The sequence below is a fragment of the Oncorhynchus nerka genome, linkage group LG27 (genome assembly GCF_034236695.1).
Source record: "Oncorhynchus nerka isolate Pitt River linkage group LG27, Oner_Uvic_2.0, whole genome shotgun sequence".
NCBI lineage: Eukaryota > Metazoa > Chordata > Actinopteri > Salmoniformes > Salmonidae > Oncorhynchus > Oncorhynchus nerka.
The window spans coordinates 7,402,949-7,415,448 of record NC_088422.1 but is presented as its reverse complement, the minus strand read 5'-3'; the positions used below and the strand labels follow the sequence as shown (position 1 = coordinate 7,415,448).

The 12,500-nt window shown below is 54.9% G+C and overlaps 1 protein-coding gene across 1 annotated transcript in view; it reads left to right on the top strand.

Annotated features, from left to right (window-relative positions):
- The window catches only part of LOC115127105 (extracellular matrix organizing protein FRAS1-like), a 521,989-nt gene that overhangs the window by 399,770 nt on the left and 109,719 nt on the right, over nt 1-12,500 (top strand).

Sequence of the window (12,500 nt, the reverse complement as noted above, 5' to 3'; positions counted from 1 at the left end):
CCACCCCCCTCTCTAATTCTCTCGGTACTGTCAGGTCCCTCCCCCCCCCTCTAACTCTCTCGGTACTGTCAGGTCCCTCCACCCCCCTCTAACTCTCTCGGTACTGTCAGGTACCTCCCCCCCCCTCTAACTCTCTCGGTACTGTCAGGTCCCTCCACCCCCCCTCTAACTCTCTCGGTACTGTCAGGTCCCTCCACCCCCCTCTCTAACTCTCTCGGTACTGTCAGGTCCCTCCACCCCCCCTCTAACTCTCCCGGTACTGTCAAAACCCTCCACCCCTCCACCCCCCCTCTAACTCTCTCGGTACTGTCAGGTCCCTCCACCCCTCCATTCCCCCCCTCTAACTCTCTCGGTACTGTCAGGTCCCTCCACCCTCCATCCCCCCTCTAACTCTCTCGGTACTGTCAGGTCCCTCCACCCCTCCATCCCCCCTCTAACTCTCTCGGTACTGTCAAAACCCTCCACCCCTCCATTCCCCCCTCTAACTCTCTCGGTACTGTCAAATCCCTCCACCCCTCCATCCCCACCTCTAACTCTCTCGGTACTGTCAGGTCCCTCCACCCCCCTCTAACTCTCTCGGTACTGTCAGGTCCCTCCACCCCCCTCTAACTCTCCCGGTACTGTCAGGTCCCTCCCCCCCCCTCTAACTCTCCCGGTACTGTCAGGTCCCTCCACCCCCCCTCTAACTCTCCCGGTACTGTCAGGTCCCTCCACCCCCCCCTCTAACTCTCTCGGTACTGTCAGGTCCCTCCACCCCCCTCTAACTCTCTCTCATCCCTCCATCTCCCTCCACCCCTCCATCCCTACCTCTAACTCTCCCTCCATCTCCCTCCACCCTCCATCCCTACCTCTAACTCTCGCTCCATCCCTCCATCCCTACCTCTAACTCTCTCTCATCCCTCCATCCCTCCATCCCTACCTCTAACTCTCTCTCATCCCTCCATCTCCCTCCACCCCTCCATCCCTACCTCTTACTCTCCCTCCCATCCCTCCATCCCTACCTCTAACTCTCTCTCATCCCTCCATCCCTCCATCCCTACCTCTAACTCTCCCTCCATCCCTCCATCCCTACCTCTAACTCTCTCTCTCATCCCTCCATCTCCCTCCATCCCTACCTCTAACTCTCCCTCCATCTCCCTCCATCCCTCCATCCCTACCTCTAACTCTCTCTCATCCCTCCATCTCCCTCCACCCCTCCATCCCTCCTCTCCCTCCATCCCCTCCACCCCTACCTCTAACTCTCTCTCATCCTCCATCTCCCTCCACCCCTACCTCTAACTCTCCCTCCATCCCTCCATCCCTACCTCTAACTCTCCCTCCATCTCCCTCCACCCCTACCTCTAACTCTCCCTCCATCTCCCTCCACCCCTACCTCTAACTGTCCCTCCATCCCTCCATCTCCCTCCTCCCCTCCATCCCTCCCTCCATTCCCCCTCTAACTCTCCCGGTACTGTCAAAACCCTCCACCCCTCCATCCCCCCTCTAACTCTCCCGGTACTGTCAGGTCCCTCCACCCCCTCTAACTCTCCCGGTACTGTCAGGTCCCTCCACCCCCCCTCTAACTCTCCCGGTACTGTCAGGTCCCTCCACCCCTCCATCCCCCCTAACTCTCCCGGTACTGTCAGGTCCCTCCACCCCCTCTAACTCTCCCGGTACTGTCAGGTCCCTCCACCCCCCTCTAACTCTCTCGGTACTGTCAGGTCCCTCCACCCCCCTCTAACTCTCCCGGTACTGTCAGGTCCCTCCACCCCCCTCTAACTCTCCCGGTACTGTCAGGTCCCTCCACCCCCCCTCTAACTCTCCCGGTACTGTCAGGTCCCTCCATCCCCCCTCTAACTCTCCCGGTACTGTCAGGTCCCTCCACCCCCCTCTAACTCTCCCGGTACTGTCAGGTCCCTCCACCCCCCCTCTAACTCTCCCGGTACTGTCAGGTCCCTCCACCCCCCCTCTAACTCTCTCGGTACTGTCAGGTCCCTCCACTCCCCCTCTAACTCTCTCTCATCCCTCCATCTCCCTCCACCCCTACCTCTAACTCTCCCTCCATGTCCCTCCACCCCTCCATCCCTACCTCTAACTCTCCCTCCATCCCTCCATCCCTACCTCTAACTCTCCCTCCATCCCTCCATCCCTACCTCTAACTCCCTCCATCTCCATCCCTCCACCCCTACCTCTAACTCTCCCCTCCATCCCTCCATCCCTACCTCTAACTCTCCCTCCATCCCTCCATCTCCCTCCACCCCTACCTCTAACTCTCTCTCATCCCTCCATCTCCCTCCATCCCCCTCCATCCCTCCCTCCATCCCCCTCCACCCCCCTCTAACTCTCTCGGTACTGTCAGGTCCCTCCATCCCCCTCTCTAACTCTCTCGGTACTGTCAGGTCCCTCCACCCCCCCTCTAACTCTCCCGGCACTGTCAAAACCCTCCATCCCTCCACCCCCCTCTAACTCTCTCGGTACTGTCAGGTCCCTCCACCCCTCCATCCCCCTCTAACTCTCTCGGTACTGTCAAATCCCTCCACCCCTCCATCCCCCTCTAACTCTCTCGGTACTGTCAGATCCCTCCATCCCCCCTCTAACTCTCTCGGTACTGTCAGGTCCCTCCACCCCTCCCCCCCCTCTAACTCTCCCGGTACTGTCAGGTCCCTCCACCCCCTCTAACTCTCCCGGTACTGTCAGGTCCCTCCACCCCCCTCTAACTCTCCCGGTACTGTCAGGTCCCTCCACCCTCCATCCCCCTCTAACTCTCTCGGTACTGTCAAATCCCTCCACCCCTCCATCCCCCTCTAACTCTCTCGGTACTGTCAGGTCCCTCCATCCCCCTCTAACTCTCTCGGTACTGTCAGGTCCCTCCACCCCTCCTCCCCCTCTAACTCTCCCGGTACTGTCCCTCCCTCCACCCCTCCATCCCCCCTCTAACTCTCTCGGTACTGTCAGGTCCCTCCACCCCTCCATCCCCCTCTAACTCTCTCGGTACTGTCAAATCCCTCCACCCCTCCATCCCCCTCTAACTCTCTCGGTACTGTCAGGTCCCTCCATCCCCCCCTCTAACTCTCTCGGTACTGTCAGGTCCCTCCACCCCCCCTCTAACTCTCCCGGTACTGTCAGGTCCCTCCACCCCCCCCCTCTAACTCTCCCGGTACTGTCAGGTCCCTCCACCCCCCCTCTAACTCTCCGGTACTGTCAGGTCCCTCCACCCCCCTCTAACTCTCCGGTACTGTCAGGTCCCTCCACCCCCCTCTAACTCTCTCTCATCCCTCCATCTCCCTCCACCCCTCCATCCCTACCTCTAACTCTCCCTCCATCTCCCTCCACCCCTCCATCCCTACCTCTAACTCTCCCTCCATCCCTCCATCCCTACCTCTAACTCTCTCTCATCCCTCCATCCCTCCATCCCTACCTCTAACTCTCTCTCATCCCTCCATCTCCCTCCACCCCTCCATCCCTACCTCTAACTCTCCCTCCATCCCTCCATCCCTACCTCTAACTCTCTCTCATCCCTCCATCCCTCCATCCCTACCTCTAACTCTCCCTCCATCCCTCCATCCCTACCTCTAACTCTCTCTCATCCCTCCATCTCCCTCCATCCCTACCTCTAACTCTCCCTCCATCTCCCTCCATCCCTCCATCCCTACCTCTAACTCTCTCTCATCCCTCCATCTCCCTCCACCCCTCCATCCCTCCCTCCCTCCATCCCCCTCCACCCCTACCTCTAACTCTCTCTCATCCCTCCATCTCCCTCCACCCCTACCTCTAACTCTCCCTCCATCCCTCCATCCCTACCTCTAACTCTCCCTCCATCTCCCTCCACCCCTACCTCTAACTCTCCCTCCATCCCTCCATCTCCCTCCACCCCTACCTCTAACTCTCCCTCCATCTCCCTCCACCCCTACCTCTAACTCTCCCTCCATCCCTCCATCTCCCTCCACCCCTCCATCCCTCCCTCCATTCCCCCTCTAACTCTCCCGGTACTGTCAAAACCCTCCACCCCTCCATCCCCCTCTAACTCTCCCGGTACTGTCAGGTCCCTCCACCCCCCTCTAACTCTCCCGGTACTGTCAGGTCCCTCCACCCCCCCCTCTAACTCTCCCGGTACTGTCAGGTCCCTCCACCCCTCCATCCCCCTCTAACTCTCCCGGTACTGTCAGGTCCCTCCACCCCCCCTCTAACTCTCCCGGTACTGTCAGGTCCCTCCACCCCCCCCCTCTAACTCTCTCGGTACTGTCAGGTCCTCCTCCACCCCCCCTCTAACTCTCCCTGTACTGTCAGGTCCCTCCACCCCCCCTCTAACTCTCCCGGTACTGTCAGGTCCCTCCACCCCCCCTCTAACTCTCCCGGTACTGTCAGGTCCCTCCATCCCCCTCTAACTCTCCCGGTACTGTCAGGTCCCTCCACCCCCCTCTAACTCTCCGGTACTGTCAGGTCCCTCCACCCCCCCTCTAACTCTCCCGGTACTGTCAGGTCCCTCCATCCCCCCTCTAACTCTCTCCCTATCCCTGTCAGGTCCCTCCATCCCCCCTCTAACTACCTCTCTCATCCCTCCATCTCCCTCCACCCCTACCTCTAACTCTCCCTCCATCCCTCCATCCCTACCTCTAACTCTCTCTCATCCCTCCATCTCCCTCCACCCCTACCTCTAACTCTCCCTCCATCTCCCTCCACCCCTACCTCTAACTCTCTCTCATCCCTCCATCTCCCTCCACCCCTACCTCTAACTCTCCCTCCATCCCTCCATCCCTACCTCTAACTCTCCCTCCATCCCTCCATCTCCCTCCACCCCTACCTCTAACTCTCTCTCATCCCTCCATCTCCCTCCACCCCTCCATCCCTCCCTCCATCCCCTCCACCCCCCTCTAACTCTCTCGGTACTGTCAGGTCCCTCCATCCCCCCTCTAACTCTCTCGGTACTGTCAGGTCCCTCCACCCCTCCATCCCCCTCTAACTCTCCCGGTACTGTCAGGTCCCTCCACCCCTCCATCCCCCTCTAACTCTCCCGGTACTGTCAGGTCCCTCCACCCCTCCATCCCCCTCTAACTCTCCCGGTACTGTCAGGTCCCTCCACCCCCCCTCTAACTCTCCGGTACTGTCAGGTCCCTCCACCCTTCCATCCCCCTCTAACTCTCCCGGTACTGTCAGGTCCCTCCACCCCCCCTCTAACTCTCTCGGTACTGTCAGGTCCCTCCACCCCTCCATCCCCCCTCTAACTCTCCCGGTACTGTCAGGTCCCTCCACCCCTCCATCCCCCCTCTAACTCTCCCGGTACTGTCAGGTCCCTCCACCCCTCCATCCCCCTCTAACTCTCCCAGTACTGTCAGGTCCCTCCACCCCCCTCTAACTCTCCCGGTACTGTCAGGTCCCTCCATCCCCCCCTCTAACTCTCTCGGTACTGTCAGGTCCCACCACCCCTCCATCCCCCTCTAACTCTCCCGGTACTGTCAGGTCCCTCCACCCCTCCATCCCCCTCTAACTCTCCCGGTACTGTCAGGTCCCTCCACCCTCCATCCCCCTCTAACTCTCCCGGTACTGTCAGGTCCCTCCACCCCTCCATCCCCCTCTAACTCTCCCGGTACTGTCAAAACCCTCCACCCCTCCACCCCCCTCTAACTCTCTCTCGGTACTGTCAGGTCCCTCCACCCCTCCATCCCCCCTCTAACTCTCCCGGTACTGTCAGGTCCCTCCACCCCTCCATCCCCCTCTAACTCTCTCGGTACTGTCAGGTCCCTCCACCCCTCCATCCCCCTCTAACTCTCCCTCCAGTACTGTCAGGTCCCTCCACCCCCCCCCCTCTAACTCTCCCGGTACTGTCAGGTCCCTCCACCCCCCTCTAACTCTCCGGTACTGTCAGGTCCCACCACCCCTCCATCCCCCCTCTAACTCTCCCGGTACTGTCAGGTCCCTCCACCCCTCCATGCCCCCTCTAACTCTCCCGGTACTGTCAGGTCCCTCCACCCCTCCATCCCCCTCTAACTCTCCGGTACTGTCAGGTCCCTCCACCCCTCCATCCCCCTCTAACTCTCCCGGTACTGTCATCCCTCCACCCCTCCACCCCCTCTAACTCTCTCGGTACTGTCAGGTCCCTCCACCCCTCCATCCCCCTCTAACTCTCTCGGTACTGTCAAATCCCTCCACCCCTCCATCCCCCCTCTAACTCTCTCGGTCCTGTCAGGTCCCTCCACCCCCCTCTAACTCTCCATCCCTCCATCCCCCCTCTAACTCTCCCGGTACTGTCAGGTCCCTCCATCCCCCCTCTAACTCTCCCGGTACTGTCAGGTCCCTCCACCCCCCTCTAACTCTCCCGGCACTGTCAGGTCCCTCCCTCTCTAACTCTCCCGGTACTGTCAGGTCCCTCCACCCCCTCTAACTCTCTCGGTACTGTCAGGTCCCTCCACCCCCCCTCTAACTCTCTCTCATCCCTCCATCTCCCTCCACCCCTACCTCTAACTCTCCCTCCATCCCTCCATCCCTACCTCTAACTCTCTCTCATCCCTCCATCTCCCTCCATCCCCTACCTCTAACTCTCCCTCCATCCCTCCATCCCTACCTCCTAACTCTCCCTCCATCTCCCTCCACCCCTACCTCTAACTCTCTCTCATCCCTCCATCTCCCTCCACCCCTACCTCTAACTCTCCCTCCATCCCTCCATCCCTACCTCTAACTCTCCCTCCATCCCTCCATCTCCCTCCACCCCTACCTCTAACTCTCTCTCATCCCTCCATCTCCCTCCACCCCTCCATCCCTCCCTCCATCCCCTCCACCCCCCCTCTAACTCTCTCGGTACTGTCAGGTCCCTCCATCCCCCTCTAACTCTCTCGGTACTGTCAGGTCCCTCCACCCCTCCATCCCCCCTCTAACTCTCCCGGTACTGTCAGGTCCCTCCACCCCTCCATCCCCCTCTAACTCTCCCGGTACTGTCAGGTCCCTCCACCCCTCCATCCCCCTCTAACTCTCCCGGTACTGTCAGGTCCCTCCACCCCCCCTCTAACTCTCCCGGTACTGTCAGGTCCCTCCACCCTTCCATCCCCTCTAACTCTCCCGGTACTGTCAGGTCCCTCCACCCCCCTCTAACTCTCTCGGTACTGTCAGGTCCCTCCATCCATCCCCCTCTAACTCTCCCGGTACTGTCAGGTCCCTCCACCCCCTCTAACTCTCCCGGTACTGTCAGGTCCCTCCATCCCCCCTCTAACTCTCCCGGTACTGTCAGGTCCCTCCACCCCTCCATCCCCCTCTAACTCTCCCGGTACTGTCAGGTCCCTCCACTAACCCTCCATCCCCCTCTAACTCTCCCGGTACTGTCAGGTCCCTCCACCCCTCCATCCCCCTCTAACTCTCCCGGTACTGTCAGGTCCCTCCACCCCTCCATCCCCCCTCTAACTCTCCCGGTACTGTCAGGTCCCTCCACCCCTCCATCCCCCTCTAACTCTCTCGGTACTGTCAGGTCCCTCCACCCCTCCATCCCCCCCTCTAACTCTCTCGGTACTGTCAGGTCCCTCCACCCCTCCATCCCCCTCTAACTCTCTCGGTACTGTCAGGTCCCTCCATCCCTCCATCCCCCTCTAACTCTCTCGGTACTGTCAGGTCCCTCCATCCCTCCATCCCCCCTCTAACTCTCTCGGTACTGTCAGGTCCCTCCATCCCTCCATCCCCCCTCTAACTCTCTCGGTACTGTCAGGTCCCTCCACTCCCTCCATCCCCCCTCTAACTCTCTCGGTACTGTCAGGTCCCTCCATCCCTCCATCCCCCTCTAACTCTCTCGGTACTGTCAGGTCCCTCCACCCCTCCATCCCCCTCTAACTCTCTCGGTACTGTCAGGTCCCTCCATCCCTCCATCCCCCTCTAACTCTCTCTCCCTCCACTGTCAGGTCCCTCCTCTAACTCCCCTCCATCCCCCCCTCTAACTCTCTCGGTACTGTCAGGTCCCTCCATCCCTCCATCCCCCTCTAACTCTCTCGGTACTGTCAGGTCCCTCACCCCCCCTCTAACTCTCTCGGTACTGTCAGGTCCCTCCATCCCTCCATCCCCCTCTAACTCTCTCGGTACTGTCAGGTCCCTCCATCCCTCCATCCCCCTCTAACTCTCTCGGTACTGTCAGGTCCCTCCACCCCTCCATCCCCCCTCTAACTCTCTCGGTACTGTCAGGTCCCTCCATCCCTCCATCCCCCCCTCTAACTCTCTCGGTACTGTCAGGTCCCTCCACCCCTCCATCCCCCTCTAACTCTCTCGGTACTGTCAGGTCCCTCCATCCCTCCATCCCCCTCTAACTCTCTCGGTACTGTCAGGTCCCTCCATCCCTCCCCCCCTCTAACTCTCTCGGTACTGTCAGGTCCCTCCATCCCCCCCTCTAACTCTCTCGGTACTGTCAAATCCCTCCACCCCTCCATCCCCCCTCTAACTCTCTCGGTACTGTCAGGTCCCTCCATCCCTCCATCCCCCTCTAACTCTCTCGGTACTGTCAGGTCCCTCCACCCCTCCATCCCCCCTCTAACTCTCTCGGTACTGTCAGGTCCCTCCATCCCTCCATCCCCCCTCTAACTCTCTCGGTACTGTCAGGTCCCTCCACCCCTCCATCCCCCCTCTAACTCTCTCGGTACTGTCAGGTCCCTCCATCCCTCCATCCCCCCCTCTAACTCTCTCGGTACTGTCAGGTCCCTCCACCCCTCCATCCCCCTCTAACTCTCTCGGTACTGTCAGGTCCCTCCATCCCTCCATCCCCCTCTAACTCTCTCGGTACTGTCAGGTCCCTCCACTCTCCCTCCATCCCCCCTCTAACTCTCTCGGTACTGTTTTATTTTTTTATCAATTTGTATTTTTTTCATGTTGACAGCTCTACATCCTGCTGAGAATATCATAGCAAGATTGGAACCACAACGGCTAGACTGTTACCGTTCATATGCCGTCTCCCAGGCTGGGCTGTCTCGCTCAGTGGAAGAGAAATCGATTCTTTGTCTGAATAGGATAGAAAATGTGACCTGTGATAATGTCGGGGTCTGAAACCTGACACTTCAAATCAGTGAAGGTGATGGACTCCTCCCCCATTTTTAAACTCTCTCGGGGTACTGAAACAGAAGGCAGACAGATTGAATTTCCCCACTATAAGGCAGGGGACTCAAAATGTCCCTTGGAACTCCATCCCCCACAAACCGCTCAAAGACCGTCCACCCATCATCCCCCCCAAACATCTAAGATGGGTTGGATTACGTCCAGTCCCCAATCTAACCGGTACTGTCAGCTGAATATATACAATGAGTATACAAAACATTAGGAACACCTCCACCTTTCCATGACATAGACTGACCAGGTGAAAGCATCCCCATCCCCCTTATTGATGTCAGTTAAATCCACTTCAATCAGTGTAGATGAAAGGGGAGGAGGAAGGTTAAAGACCCCTTTTAAGCCTTGAGACAATTGGGACTTCGGTTTGTGTTTGTGTGTCATTCAGTAGATGAATGGGCAAGACAAAATACCCCTCCATCCCCCTCTAACTCTCTGGTACTGTAGGTCCATCCCTCCATCCCCCTCTAACTCTCTCGGTTTGAGTGTCCCTCAAGAACTCTAACTCTGCTGGGTTTTTCACCCTCCAACAGGTTCCCCCGTCTAACTCTCAAGAATGGTCCACCACCCTCCATCCAGCCAACTGGACACAAAGCTTTGAGTCAATATCGTCCCTCCATCCCTCCAACCCCCTGTAAAGTCCGAAGACTGTCCAGGGTGCAACTCCATTAGGAAGGTGTTCTAACTCTCTCGGTACTGTGGACTCAGAGTATGTCAATATGGAATTGGTTAGGTCCCTCGGAACCTCCTCCCCCAACAACTCTCAGTCAGAACTGAAGATGCAAATAGAATTCAAAAGATCGAATTTATTGGTCACATACACGTGGTTATCAGATCCTATTGGTCACATGGTTATCAGATCCTATTGGTCACATGGTTATCAGATCCTATTGGTTACATACACGTGGTTATCAGATCCTATTGGTTACATACACGTGGTTATCAGATCCTATTGGTTACATACACGTGGTTATCAGATCCTATTGGTTACATACACGTGGTTATCAGATCCTATTGGTTACATACACGTGGTTATCAGATCCTATTGGTTACATACACGTGGTTATCAGATCCTATTGGTTACATACACGTGGTTATCAGATCCTATTGGTTACATACACGTGGTTATCAGATCCTATTGGTTACATACAAATGGTTATCAGATCCTATTGGTCACATACACGTGGTTATCAGATGTTATTGGTCACATGGTTATCAGATGTTATTAGTCACATACACGTGGTTATCAGATGTTATTGGTCACATGGTTAGCAGATGATATTGGTCACATGGTTAGCAGATGTTATTGGTCACATGGTTAGCAGATGATATTGGTCACATGGTTAGCAGATGTTATTGGTCACATGGTTAGCAGATGTTATTGGTCACATGGTTAGCAGATGATATTGGTCACGTGGTTAGCAGATGTTATTGGTCACATACACATGGTTAGCAGATGTTATTGGTCACATACACATGGTTAGCAGACGTTATTGGTCACATGGTTAGCAGATGTTATTGGTCACATACACATGGTTAGCAGATGTTATTGGTCACGTGGTTAGCAGATGTTATTGGTCACATACACATGGTTAGCGGATGATATCGGTCACATACACATGCTTAGGGGATGTTATTGGTCACATACACATGGTTAGCAGATGTTATTGTTCACATACACATGGTTAGCAGATGTTATTGGTCACGTGGTTAGCAGATGTTATTGGTCACATACACATGGTTAGCGGATGATATTGGTCACATACACATGGTTATCAGATGTTATTGGTCACATACACATGGTTAGCAGATGTTATTGGTCACATACACATGGTTAGCAGATGTTATTGGTTACATGGTTAGCAGATGTTATTGGTCACATACACGTGGTTAGCAGATGTTATTGGTCACGTGGTTAGCAGATGATATTGGTCACATGGTTAGCAGATGTTATTGGTCACATGGTTAGCAGATGTTATTGGTCACATACACGTGGTTATCAGATGATATTGGTCACATGGTTAGCAGATGTTATTGGTCACATACACATGGTTAGCAGATGTTATTGGTCACATACACATGGTTAGCAGATCCTATTGGTTACATACACATGGTTATCAGATGTTATTGGTCACATACACGTGGTTAGCAGATGTTATTGGTCACGTGGTTAGCAGATGATATTGGTCACATGGTTAGCAGATGTTATTGGTCACGTGGTTAGCAGATGTTATTGGTCACGTGGTTAGCAGATGTTATTGGTCACATGGTTAGCAGATGTTATTGGTCACATGGTTAGCAGATGATATTGGTCACGTGGTTAGCAGATGTTATTGGTCACATACACATGGTTAGCAGATGTTATTGGTCACATACACATGGTTAGCAGACGTTATTGGTCACATGGTTAGCAGATGTTATTGGTCACATACACATGGTTAGCAGATGTTATTGGTCACGTGGTTAGCAGATGTTATTGGTCACATACACATGGTTAGCGGATGATATCGGTCACATACACATGCTTAGGGGATGTTATTGGTCACATACACATGGTTAGCAGATGTTATTTGTCACATACACATGGTTAGCAGATGTTATTGGTCACGTGGTTAGCAGAGGTTATTGGTCACATACACATGGTTAGCGGATGATATTGGTCACATACACATGGTTATCAGATGTTATTGGTCACATACACATGGTTAGCAGATGTTATTGGTCACATACACATGGTTAGCAGATGTTATTGGTTACATGGTTAGCAGATGTTATTGGTCACATACACGTGGTTAGCAGATGTTATTGGTCACGTGGTTAGCAGATGATATTGGTCACATGGTTAGCAGATGTTATTGGTCACATGGTTAGCAGATGTTATTGGTCACATACACGTGGTTATCAGATGATATTGGTCACATGGTTAGCAGATGTTATTGGTCACATACACATGGTTAGCAGATGTTATTGGTCACATACACATGGTTAGCAGATCCTATTGGTTACATACACATGGTTATCAGATGTTATTGGTTACATACACGTGGTTAGCAGATGTTATTGGTCACGTGGTTAGCAGATGATATTGGTCACATGGTTAGCAGATGTTATTGGTCACGTGGTTAGCAGATGTTATTGGTCACGTGGTTAGCAGATGTTATTGGTCACATGGTTAGCAGATGTTATTGGTCACATGGTTAGCAGATGATATTGGTCACATGGTTAGCAGATGTTATTGGTCACATACACATGGTTAGCAGATGATATTGGTCACATGGTTAGCAGATGTTATTGGTCACATACACATGGTTAGCAGATGTTATTGGTCACATACACGTGGTTAGCAGATGTTATTGGTCACATACACATGGTTAGCAGATGTTATTGGTCACATACACATGGTTAGCGGATGATATTGGTCACATACACATGGTTAGCAGATGTTATTGGTCACA